Raw genomic sequence first — 11,948 nt, forward strand, 5'->3', positions numbered from 1 at the left:
GCATGGAAGTTACAGACAACCCTTGTTGATACATGAGCTATTCGAGCATAAAAAAAGAATTTCATTTGATGGTTTAGAGTTTGGCACATACAAATTTACTTGGAACGGCAGGTAGATACCGCATATAGGTAGGTGATACGTCTCTGTCGTATCTACTTTTCCAAACACTTTTGCCCTTGTTTTGGACTCTAACTTGCATGATTTGAATGGAACTAACCCGGACTAACGCTGTTTTCAGCAGAATTGCTATGGTGTTATTTATGTGCAGAAACAAAAGTTCTCGAAATGACCTGAAACTTCACGGAACATCTATTCGGAAAATATAAAAAATCCTTGCAAAAGATGAAGACCAGGGGGCCCACCACCTGTCCACGAGGGTGGGGGGCGCGCCTGCCCCCTAGGGCGCGCCCCCTACCTCGTGGCCCCCCTGGAACTCCTCCGACCTCAACTGCAACTCTATATATTTGGTTTCGGGGAGAAAAAAATTAGAGGGAAGGATTCATCGCGTTTTACGATACGGAGCCTCTGCCAAGCCCTAAAACCTCTCGGGAGGGCTGATCTGGAGTCCGTTCGGGGCTCCGGAGAGGGGAATCCATCGCCATCATCATCATCAACCATCCTCCATCACCAATTTATGATGCTCACCGTCGTGCGTGAGTAATTCCATCGTAGGCTTGCTAGACAGTGATGGGTTGGATGAGATCTATCATGTAATCGAGTTAGTTTTGTTAGGGTTTGATCCCTAGTATCCACTATGTTCTGAGATTGATGTTGCTATGACTTTGCTATGCTTAATGCTTGTCACTAGGGCCCGAGTGCCATGATTTCAGATCTGAACCTATTATGTTTTCCTGAATATATGAGAGTTCTTGATCCTATCTTGCAAGTCTATAGTCACCTATTATGTGTTATGATCCGTTAACCCCGAAGTGACAATAATAGGGATACTTACCGGTGATGACCGTAGTTTGAGGAGTTCATGTATTCACTATGTGTTAATGCTTTGGTCCGGTACTCTATTAAAAGGAGGCCTCAATATCCCTTAGTTTCCGCTAGGACCCCGCTGCCACGGGAGGGTAGGACAAAAGATGTCATGCAAGTTCTTTTCCATAAGCACGTATGACTATATTCAGAATACATGCCTACATTACATTGATGAATTGGAGCTAGTTCTGTGTCACCCTAGGTTATGACTGTTACATGATGAACCGCATCCAGCATAATTCTCCATCACCGATCCATTGCCTACGAGCTTTCCATATATTGTTCTTCGCTTATTTACTTTTCCGTTGCTATTATTACAATCACTACAAAATACCAAAAACACTACTTTTGCTAATGTTACCTTTTGCTACCGTTACCACTACTATCATATTACTTTGCTACTAAATACTTTGCTGCAGATATTAAGTTTCCAGGTGTGGTTGAATTGACAACTCAGCTGCTAATACTTGAGAATATTCTTTGGCTCCCCTTGTGTCGAATCAATAAATTTGGGTTGAATACTCTACCCTCGAAAACTGTTGCGATCCCCTATACTTGTGGGTTATCAAGACTATTTTCTGGCGCCGTTGCCGGGGAGCATAGCTCTATTCTTTGAGTTACTTGGGATTTATATCTGCTTATCATTGTGAAGAACTTGAGAGATCCAATAAACAAGATTTATCCCTCAACTACGAGGGGAGGTAAGGAACTGCCATCTAGCTCTGCACTTGATTCACCTTCTGTTTTGAGTAAGCTTGCGACACCTAAACCTGCTTCTGCTATTCATTCTGATAAGTCGCATGTTATTGATTATGCCACTTCTGCTATGCATGATACTTATGATGAAACTACTTCTATGCTTGATACTACTGTGCCACTTGGTGAATTTCTTGATGAACGACTTGCTAGGGTTAGAGAGAATGAAAATATTGAATCCGATAATATTGATGAAAGTGATGATGAAGACTCACCTGTTATTCCCGAGGGTTATATTTTTTAAAAAGAAGCTGCTCTAGCTATTTTAGCTTGCAAAGATAGATACAAACTTAAGAGGTTATTAGCTAAATGGAATAAGCAATCTCTAAATGCTAGGATGAAACCTGACCCTGCTTTTGCTACTTCACCTATCTTTGTTACTGATAAGGATTATGAATTCTCTGTTGATCGTGATATAATTACTTTGGTTGAATCTAATCCTTTTCATGGCCATGAATTTGAAACTGTTGTGGCACATCTTACTAAATTAAATGATATAGCCACCATGTTCACTAATGATGAGAGAACTCGCTACTTTTATATCCTTAAAATATTTCCATTCTCATTAAAGGGTGATGCTAAGATATGGTTTAATTCTCTTGATCCTGGTTGTGTGCGTAGTCCCCAGGATATGATTTATTACTTCTCTGCTAAATATTTCCCTGCTCATAAGAAACAAGCTGCTTTAAGGGATATATATAATTTTGTGCAAATTGAAGAAGAGAGTCTCCCACAAGCTTGGGGGAGGCTTCTCCAATTACTTAATGCTTTGCCTGATCATCCTCTTAAGAAAAAATTAAATACTTGATATCTTTTATAATGGACTAACCGATGCTTCCATAGATTACCTGGATACTTGTGCTAGTTCTGTTTTCAGGGAAAGAACGCCAGATGAAGCTGAAATTCTATTGAATAATATGTTGACAAATGAAAATAATTGGACACTTCCCGAACATATTCCTAAACCAACTCTGAAGAAGAGGGGTGTTCTATTTCTCAGTCCTGAAGATATGCAAGAGGCAAAGAAATCTATGAAAGAAAAATGTATTAAAGCTGAAGATGTTAAGAATTTACCTCCTATTGAAGAAATACATGGTCTTAATTTACTGCCTGATGAAGAAATACATGATCTTGATAACCCGACACAGGTAGTAAAGGTAAATTCTCTCTATAGATATGATAAAGCTGAAATCCCATTTACTAAATTTCCCAGCCCATGCTTAGATGAGTTTGATAAATTTATGGCTAAGCAAGAAGACTTTAATGCTTATTTTGGTAGACAATTGAAATACAATTCAAATATGCTTGAACACTTGGGTGATTATATGGCTAATGTCAAAGGTGAACTTAAACTTATTAGTAAACATGCTTCTATGGTTACCACTCAAGTAGAACAAGTACTTAAAGCTCAAAATGATTTGCTCAATGAATTGAATAGTAAGAATAATGATAATGCTGTTAGAGTGGCTACTAGAACTGGTAGAATGACTCAGGAACCTTTGTATCCTGAAGGCCACCCTAAGAGAATTGAGCAAGATTCTCAGAGAAATAATGTAGATGCACCTAGTCCTTCTAATAGGAAGAAAAAGAAAAAATGATAGGACTTTGCATGTTTCTAGTGAACCTATTACTGAAACACCTGAGAATCCAAATGATATTTCTATTTCTGATGCTGAAACACAATCTGGTAATGAACCTGAAATTAGCGATAATGTTAATGATAGTGTTCATGATGATGCTCAACCTAGTAATGATAATGATATAGAAATTGAACCTGCTGTTGATCTTGATAACCCACAATCAAAGAATCAACATTATGATAAGAAAGACTTTGTTGCTAAGAAACATGGTAAAGAAAGAGAACCATGGGTTTAGAAACCCATGCCTTTTCCTCCCAAACCATCCAAGAAAAAGGATGATGAAGATTTTGCACGCTTTGCTGAAATGATTAGACCTATCTTTTTGCGTATGCGATTAACTGATATGCTCCAAATGAATCCTTATGCTAAGCATATGAAAGATATTGTTACAAATAAAAGGAAGATACCAGAAGCTGAAATTTCCACCATGCTTGCTAATTATACTTTTAAGGGTGGAATACCAAAGAAACTTGGAGATCCAGGAGTACCTACTATACCATGCTCCATTAAAAGAAATTATGTTAAAACTGCTTTATGTGATCTTGGAGCCGGTGTTAGTGTTATGCCTCTCTCTTTATATCGTAGACTTGATTTGAATAAGTTGACACCTACTGAAATATCTTTGCAAATGGCTGATAAATCAACTGCTATACCTATCAGTATTTGTGAGGATGTGCCTGTTGTAGTTGCAAACGTTACTATTTTAACGGACTTTGTTATTCATGATATTCCCGAGGACGATAGTATGTCTATTATTCTTGGAAGACCCTTTTTGAATACTGCAGGGGATGTTATTGATTGCACCAAAGGCAATGTCACTTTTCATGTTAATGGTAATGAGCATACGGTACAATTTCCGAGGAAACAACCTCAAGTTCATAGTATCAACTCTATTGGAAAAATTCCATCGATTATATTTGGAGGTTTTGAATTTCCTCTTCCTACTGTCAAGAAGAAATATGATATTCTTATTATTGGGGATGTGCATATCCCCATTGAGGTAACATAGTGTTATTCGAAATTTCTCCGGTTCCATGTTATTTGGAATGAGTTCGTTAACAAGACTTGATCAACCTTGTTACTGGATTGCTTTTGATGAGCATGAGATGGATGAAACTAGAAGGCACAACCTTCTGTACCCTACTTTTACTTTCTGTTATTTACATTAAATAAAATAAAAATAATATTTTCTGTCTGTTATCTGAATTATCCGTGCAATATAAAAATACCCCGAAAATAAAAGTTCTCCAAATGCCATGAAATTTAAATATGATTTTTTTCTGGAATATTTGAGAATATTTGGAACTGAGAACACAGCAGGAGGAGCTGGGACCTGGCCACGAGGGTCAGGGGCGCGCCCTACCCCCTGGGTGCGCCCCCTACCTCGTGGGCCCACGGTGGCCCTCCTCCACTTATCCTTGCACCCACACACTCCTTCTTCCTCCCACAAACACGAATATCCAGCTCAAGCACGAGTTCTAGCTCATTTTGCTGCCATTTTCGATCTCCTTGCTCAAAGCACCTCTCACAAAACTGCTTGGGGAGATTGTTCCTTGGTATGTGACTTCTCCATTGGTCCAATTAGTTTTTGTTCTAGTGCTTTATTCATTGCAAATTTGTGCTGCCTAGGTGACCATGTTCTTGAGCTTGCATGTCAAATTTATATGGTTCCAAGTAGTTTTGATGCATGCTATAAGCTCTAGGCACTTGTAGGAGTAGTTGCTATCAATATTATTGAGTTTGGCTTACTTTTATTTTGAAGTTACTAAAAATTCCAGAATTTTTTTAGAGAAATAAATATGCTTAGGAAAATGTACCAAGGTGGTTCTTCAAGGAAGCAAGGACCCAGGCTTGCAATGCGTGATGCTGATGAAGAGCCACCAAGAGACGCTCCAGTGCGTCCTTGTGAATGGCCTTCGAAAAACTTTATGGATCGAGCGGGAATTAAGGAAGAATTTAACACATATTTGTGTAACGCTGATCTTGTGAGCTTCGAGGAAGAGAAGTGCAGCCAGTATCACTATCTCACTAGTTCCTCTGTGAGGAGGTTTGAATTTTCATCTTCACGTAATTCTCCAACTGTCCTGTTTGATCTTTATGAAAAATCTTATACTATGGACTTAGAGGATTTTACCACTGCTTGCAAACTTCCACAATGGGGTAGTGCTAGTGAACCCCGCAAATCTGAATTTAGAAATTTTCTTGCTAGCATAACTGTGGGGGAATCTAGAGATATAACACAAGCTACCATAGGGAGCATTCACTTTCCTGCTATACATTATTTTGCTCTCTTCATAGGTAGGTGCATAAATGGTAAAGATGAATCATGTCATATGTGTGTCCCTGACCTCGGTATTCTTAGGAGTGCTGTGTTAGGAGACAAATCCTATAATTTGGGAGCCATTGTTGCACGTAGGTTGCATAATAATAGATTTAACCGAGATTTCTTCGGTGGAATTTATGCAACCCGCTTAGCTGATTTTCTCGGTGTAACCATACGTGAGGATGGTATTGAATTGCCTCCTGTTTACCTAGATTTTAATGCTATGGTTCACCACCAGTTTGTTGAGAGGAGTGAATCACCTCTCCAGTATCGACTAATCTTTGACAGACGGCGTGTTGTCCATATTACTCTCCCTGCTCCTGCCTTCTTTGATTATCAGGCAAAAGGAAGATATGTTATTACCAGAGAGGAGGCAGATGAGTATGAGAGGAGAGCGGAGGCCGCTCGTCGCCACGCTGCAGCTTAGGAGGCGATATCCGCTGCATCTCAGTACAACCCCAACTATTATTATGGATATCCGCTAGGCCAGCCATGGCCATAGACCAACTTAGGCCAAAAGCCTAAGCTTGGGGGAGTACGTATTTCTCACCGACATTACATTTATGTTCACACACTCATTGATAGATGTCGGTGCTCATACTTTTTCATTGTATCATCCATGCTAGTTTATTTTCCTTTTTATGCTTTCTTCTTGTGTGTTTAATAAACCTTAAGAAAAACCAAAAAAAAATTAGTTGTAGCTTTTAGTTAGTTTACTTTCCATGCTTGTAGTAGTAATTAAAAAGAAAACCCAAAAAGATTTCCTATTCTTCTTTTGCTTGTTGGGAGCTTTCCCGTGTAAATAGTTTTATTTCTTTTCTTTTCTTTGGGGGTCGATAGGAGAAGACCATAATTAAATTGTTGAAGTGGCTCTTATATGCATTATTGTTGATCTGACAAAAGAGCCCATATTGCCTCGTCTTCTCTTTTTTATTGAATGCTTGCAGATTCTAGCTTAGTCCAATGTGCACGCACTATTATTATTATTCACATCGTTCAGTTGTGCAAGTGAAAGGCAATTATGATGATATATGATGGACTTATTGATATGAGAAAAGCTGGTATGAACTCGACCTCTTTTGTTTTTGTAAATATGATTAGTTCATCATTCCTGATTCAGCCTATTATGAATAAACATGTTTGCAATGACAACTAGAGATCATAGTTTCTTGTGCCATGCTTGATTAGCTGGGAGCTTATAATGGTTTACCTTGCGTGCCAACATGCTATTAAAATAGTTGTGATGTGGTATGATAGGGTGGTATCCTCCTCTGAATGATTTAAGTGACTTGACTTGGCGCATGTTCATGCATGTAGTTGAAACAAAATCAACATAGCCATCACGATATTTATGTTCATGGTGGATTATATCCTACTCATGCTTGCATTCAGTGTTGATTAATTTTAATGCATGTTCATGACTGTTGTCGCTCTCTAGCTGGTCGCTTCCCAGTCTTTTGCTAGCCTTCACCTGTACTAAGCGAGAATACTGCTTGTGCATCCAACTCCATAAACCCCAAAGTTATTCCATATGAGTCCGCCATACCTACCTGTATACGGTATCTACCTGCCGTTCCAAGTAAATTTGTATGTGCCAAACTCTAAACCTTCAAATAAATATCCTGTTTTGTATGCTTGAATAGCTCATGTATCAACTAGGGTTGTCTGTATCTTCCATGTTAGGCGGGTTATTCTCAAGAGGAGTGGACTCCGCTCCTCACTCACGAGAAAGTGGCTGGTCACCGGGATGCCCAGTCCCATGCTTTATGCAAACTAAATCAAAATAATTGCAAACAAAACTCCCCCTGGGACTCTTGTTAGTTGGAGGCACTCGTTGTTTCGAGCAAGCCATGGATTGATGCTTGTTGGTGGAGGGGAGTATAAACTTTACCATTCTGTTTGGGAACCGCCTATAATGTGTGTAGCATGGAAGATATCGCCATCTCTTGGTTGTTGTCGTGGAATTGTCACGGCAGATGTCCTTAGTGTCAGGACTTAGTCGCGAGGCCAACGCATCTATGTGGTAGCTTGAGAGGGGTTGAGCGGGATGAGGGACGCGATGTTTTACCCAGGTTCGTCCCCTCACGGTGGAGGTAAAAGCCTACATCCTGCTTCATTGATATTGATGATGATGATCACGGTTACAAGAGTGCTCTATCTCGAGAGCTATTGTCTAAACCTAACTTGTCCAACTTGTGGAACTTGTCCATCTTGTCCCCTTTTGGGGAGCCCTGCTCCTCCTTATATATGTTGGAGGGGCGGGTTACATGTGGAGTCCTAGTAGGATTAGGACTAGTCTATCTCTAATCCAAACCAGATACAAGTCCAGGTCTTAACTCCTTGTAAGGTAATATTCCTCCTGCCTTCCTCTTAAACCGGCCCACCGTTAAACGTGAACCGGCCTTCTGGGTCTTGGGCCTTGTCATCTGTCTGTCCCGCATGCCGGATCACCAGTGAGTCATAATGACCAGGTGGGTTGCTTGTAAACCGCCAGGTCAGGGTGGGTCACCGGTGACTCGCCAAGTGTCAGCGGGGTCTTCAGATAAACCGCCAAGTCCTGGCCGGGTTAACTTCCGGCCGGTTTACACTGCGGGGTATATCCCCGACATTAGCCCCCAAGTTTAGCTTGGATTTATTCATGGTAAACTTATACTGCAAAATAACACAAGAACAAATTTAACAGGTTATGCTCCGGGTTAAGAATTTTTGTAAACCGGTACCTGATCATCCTTAAGTCCTTGTTATTTCCTCCTTCTGGGAAATTCAGGTCAACAGACTAGCTTCATAATCAATTTGCTGACATTGGTTTGTCACCGAGATATATTGTGAAGAATAACTCCTTTGACTTAGCTCCCAAAGTGCCGGTTTAAGAAATATGGGTCTGAAAATACTTATCTGATATTCAGCCGGTTTGAAGATGTAAAACTTGCCGGTTTAATATTACCAAAATGTCCGATTTATAAATATTGATGGCACCGGGTCATAATTGTTGTCGACACCGGGTCATGTAATTGATCTTCCTGATTTGCTCAAAACTGATAAAATGAAGATATTCCTCCTTTATATGCATAATACTTGTAGCCCCCAAGTCTTAAGAGGAGAACATAGTGATAACTTAAGACTTGCTCCAATAAGTGTTTCAACCTTGAAGAAATCCGGTTTGTTCATCTCAATCATATAAACCGAGTACTCCATATATGTAGCCCCCAAGTGCCGGGTTGTCATGCTTGCAGCAACCTGGGACTTGTAATTGCTTATAAAAACTTTAATCAGTCTAGCCCCCAAGGGTCGGGTCATTATGCAATAATGAGCAGGGAGTTTGTAATATAATCATGTAGTTTTTAGCAGTAATGTGTAGCCCCCAAGGGCCGGTTCAGTAAGATAATATTGAGCTGGGACTTTATATATACTTCATTGAAAATAACATCATATGATGTAACTCCCATCATGAGGCTTGAACCCACGTCCACAAGGTTAAGAGCTTTGTGCTTTACCAACTGAGCAGTGGATCCTTTAATAATAGATGAAAACGTGTGTACCTTGAATTGTTGACAGGAGCAATTGGTAGCCCCCAAGTGTCATGGTGCATGCTTGCAGTGACATGAGACTTGCATATTTGATATAACTTCAACTTGAATAATGTAGTCCCCAAGTGCCGGGTCGTAAGCCTGCAGCGACTCGGGACTATTCCTTCAATTGTAGAATGAATCATATCCTTTGATAAAATAATAGCCATTGCGCTAAAGCGACTTCGAAAACTCAATAATACCGGTTATTAATAACCATAAAAATTCAGCCATGTTGGCTATTCAAGATAATATAATTCGGTGAAAACCTTATTCATTCAATATCATAATGAAAATTCAGCCAAGTTTGGCTATTTGAATAATATAACCCAATGATTTGTAAGTGCATAATTCCAATGGCGCAATCCAAATATATATATATACTGGCGACTTATAGTCCAAAAGCCAGGCCGGCTTAACAAACCTGTTTCTGCATACAACAAGTTTAAAGTGTCCTGGCGGTTTACCGCCGGACGGGTCATAATGCCCAACATATAACTCGGGTTTATAACCAAGGCTGTACTTAAGAATAATCAAATATGAAATATATCATACCTGTCACATTGAATCACATTGTTGGTTTTACCAACTTTTTGTAGTAAGGGTGATAACCCAAATCTTGAGTGCTGATAACTCCTTCCATATTGTGCCGGTTTATGATAAAACCGTGCTGGGCTGTGATAAACACTGGATTAACCATATATAATACTGGTGACTTGTAGTCAAACCAGACCGGGCTGATAGACTCCGGACTATAACTTGATCGTGTACTGACAACTTGTAGTTGAAAGCCGAGCCGGTTTGATAAACACCGGTTTACTCCATAATAGGATGGTAACAGAAAATCAAACCGGGCAGATAGTCTCCGGATTAAGATTTGACCATGTCCCGTCCATTTGTAATTGACAGTCGAACCGGTTTAAGAAATGTCGGTTTAAAAACGCAACAAAAAGAGAGAAATATCTATCAAAGAAAATTGTGAAGCAAAGGCAATGATAAAACCGTTTGCAAAAAGAGGCTTATTTGAGCTGATCAGATGGCGTTACCATGGTCGGACACGACCAAGCTCCCGATAGGTGTAGCTATGGTTCAAGTCAGCCAGGTCGCCAAATGAAACCGTGGCATTTATGCCGATCAAGTGGCATGGCAATGGTTCGGGTTCGACCAAGCCCCCAAGTGATTCTGTGGCCTTAGGCCGATCAAGAGGCATGACTAGTTCAGACGTGACCAAGTCCCCAAGTGATCTGGTGGCTCTCGCCCACAAGAGGCGTGACTATGGTTCAGACATGACCACAAGTCCCGAAGTGATGTTGTGGCTTTACGCCTATCAAAAGGTGTTGCTATGTTTCGGATACGACCAAGCCCCCAAGTGATCAATAATATGATAAGCCAATAAGGCAGGATACCCATGTTTGAACTGCGCATCATGGCAGCAGGTCCTCTTTGGCAATTTTTAACTTTTTGCAAGAGATAAATTCTTCTTGAACCGGGATCTTGAACCGGATATTGAGAGCTTCAAAACTTTGTGGGAGACATCTTTCCCTTGAACCGGATTTTAAACCGGAATCTTCATTTTCAGCTGGAAATTTTCTGACGGCCTTTAAACTCAAACTTGCGAGAGGTTAATTCCTTTTTGAACCGGACATTGTTAAACCGGATTTGAGCGCTTTAGAGCTTTGTGGGAGAACAGATTTCCCTTGAACCAGACTGTAAACCGGATATTTGAGAGCTGCAGTCAGACTGACTTCCCTTGAGCCGGATTTTAAACCGGAATCCTTTCTGATGACCCGGATCTTCTTCATTGAACCGGGATTTTGTAACTGTCATATACTTTCTAAACCGGAAATTTTCTGACGGCCTTTAAACTTTCATCAATATAACAGTAGCCTCCGGGACCGGGTTATCCTTTCCTCCATCATCCCGGGGTTCTTAAATTTGCTAAAACTGGCAAGGTTCGCTGAGTCATGTCTTCGTAGCCCCTGAGTCTCAAAGGTGACTCGAGGAGTTGGCTTGAGACTCTCCATATTTGACCGTGATATAAACCGGCATAACTTGTATATCATTGGCGTTGATAGCACGATGTGAATCCATAAAAGGTTGAGGTGACTGCGGCGGGTTGTAAATGATCCCATATGAGCCGTGTCAGCAACTCGGCCAATGGTTCCTTCCAACTGGTGATTTGAAGTTAATCAAAACTATAGTGGCGGCGATTTGTGCGCCCAATAACCAGCTCATGCAGACAGGTGCGGCCCGGTATGTTGATGTAGACCAGGCCGCGAGAGACAGACGACATAGATGGCCGCAACTTCAGAGACGGCACAGCCAGATGAGTCGGCCGCGACGTAGTAAGTCGGCGCGGACGGGAGTGTTGGAAATATGCCCTAGAGGCAATAATAAATTGATTATTATTATATTTCCTTGTTCATGATAATCGTTTATTATCCATGCTAGAATTGTATTGATAGGAAACTCAGATACATGTGTGGATACATAGACAACACCATGTCCCTAGTAAGCCTCTAGTTGACTAGCTCGTTGATCAATAGATGGTTACGGTTTCCTGACCATGGACATTGGATGTCGTTGATAACGGGATCACATCATTAGGAGAATGATGTGATGGACAAGACCCAATCCTAAACATAGCACTAGATCGTGTAGTTCGTATGCTAAAGCTTT

This window comes from Triticum aestivum, chromosome 4A, assembly GCF_018294505.1.
Source record: "Triticum aestivum cultivar Chinese Spring chromosome 4A, IWGSC CS RefSeq v2.1, whole genome shotgun sequence".
NCBI lineage: Eukaryota > Viridiplantae > Streptophyta > Magnoliopsida > Poales > Poaceae > Triticum > Triticum aestivum.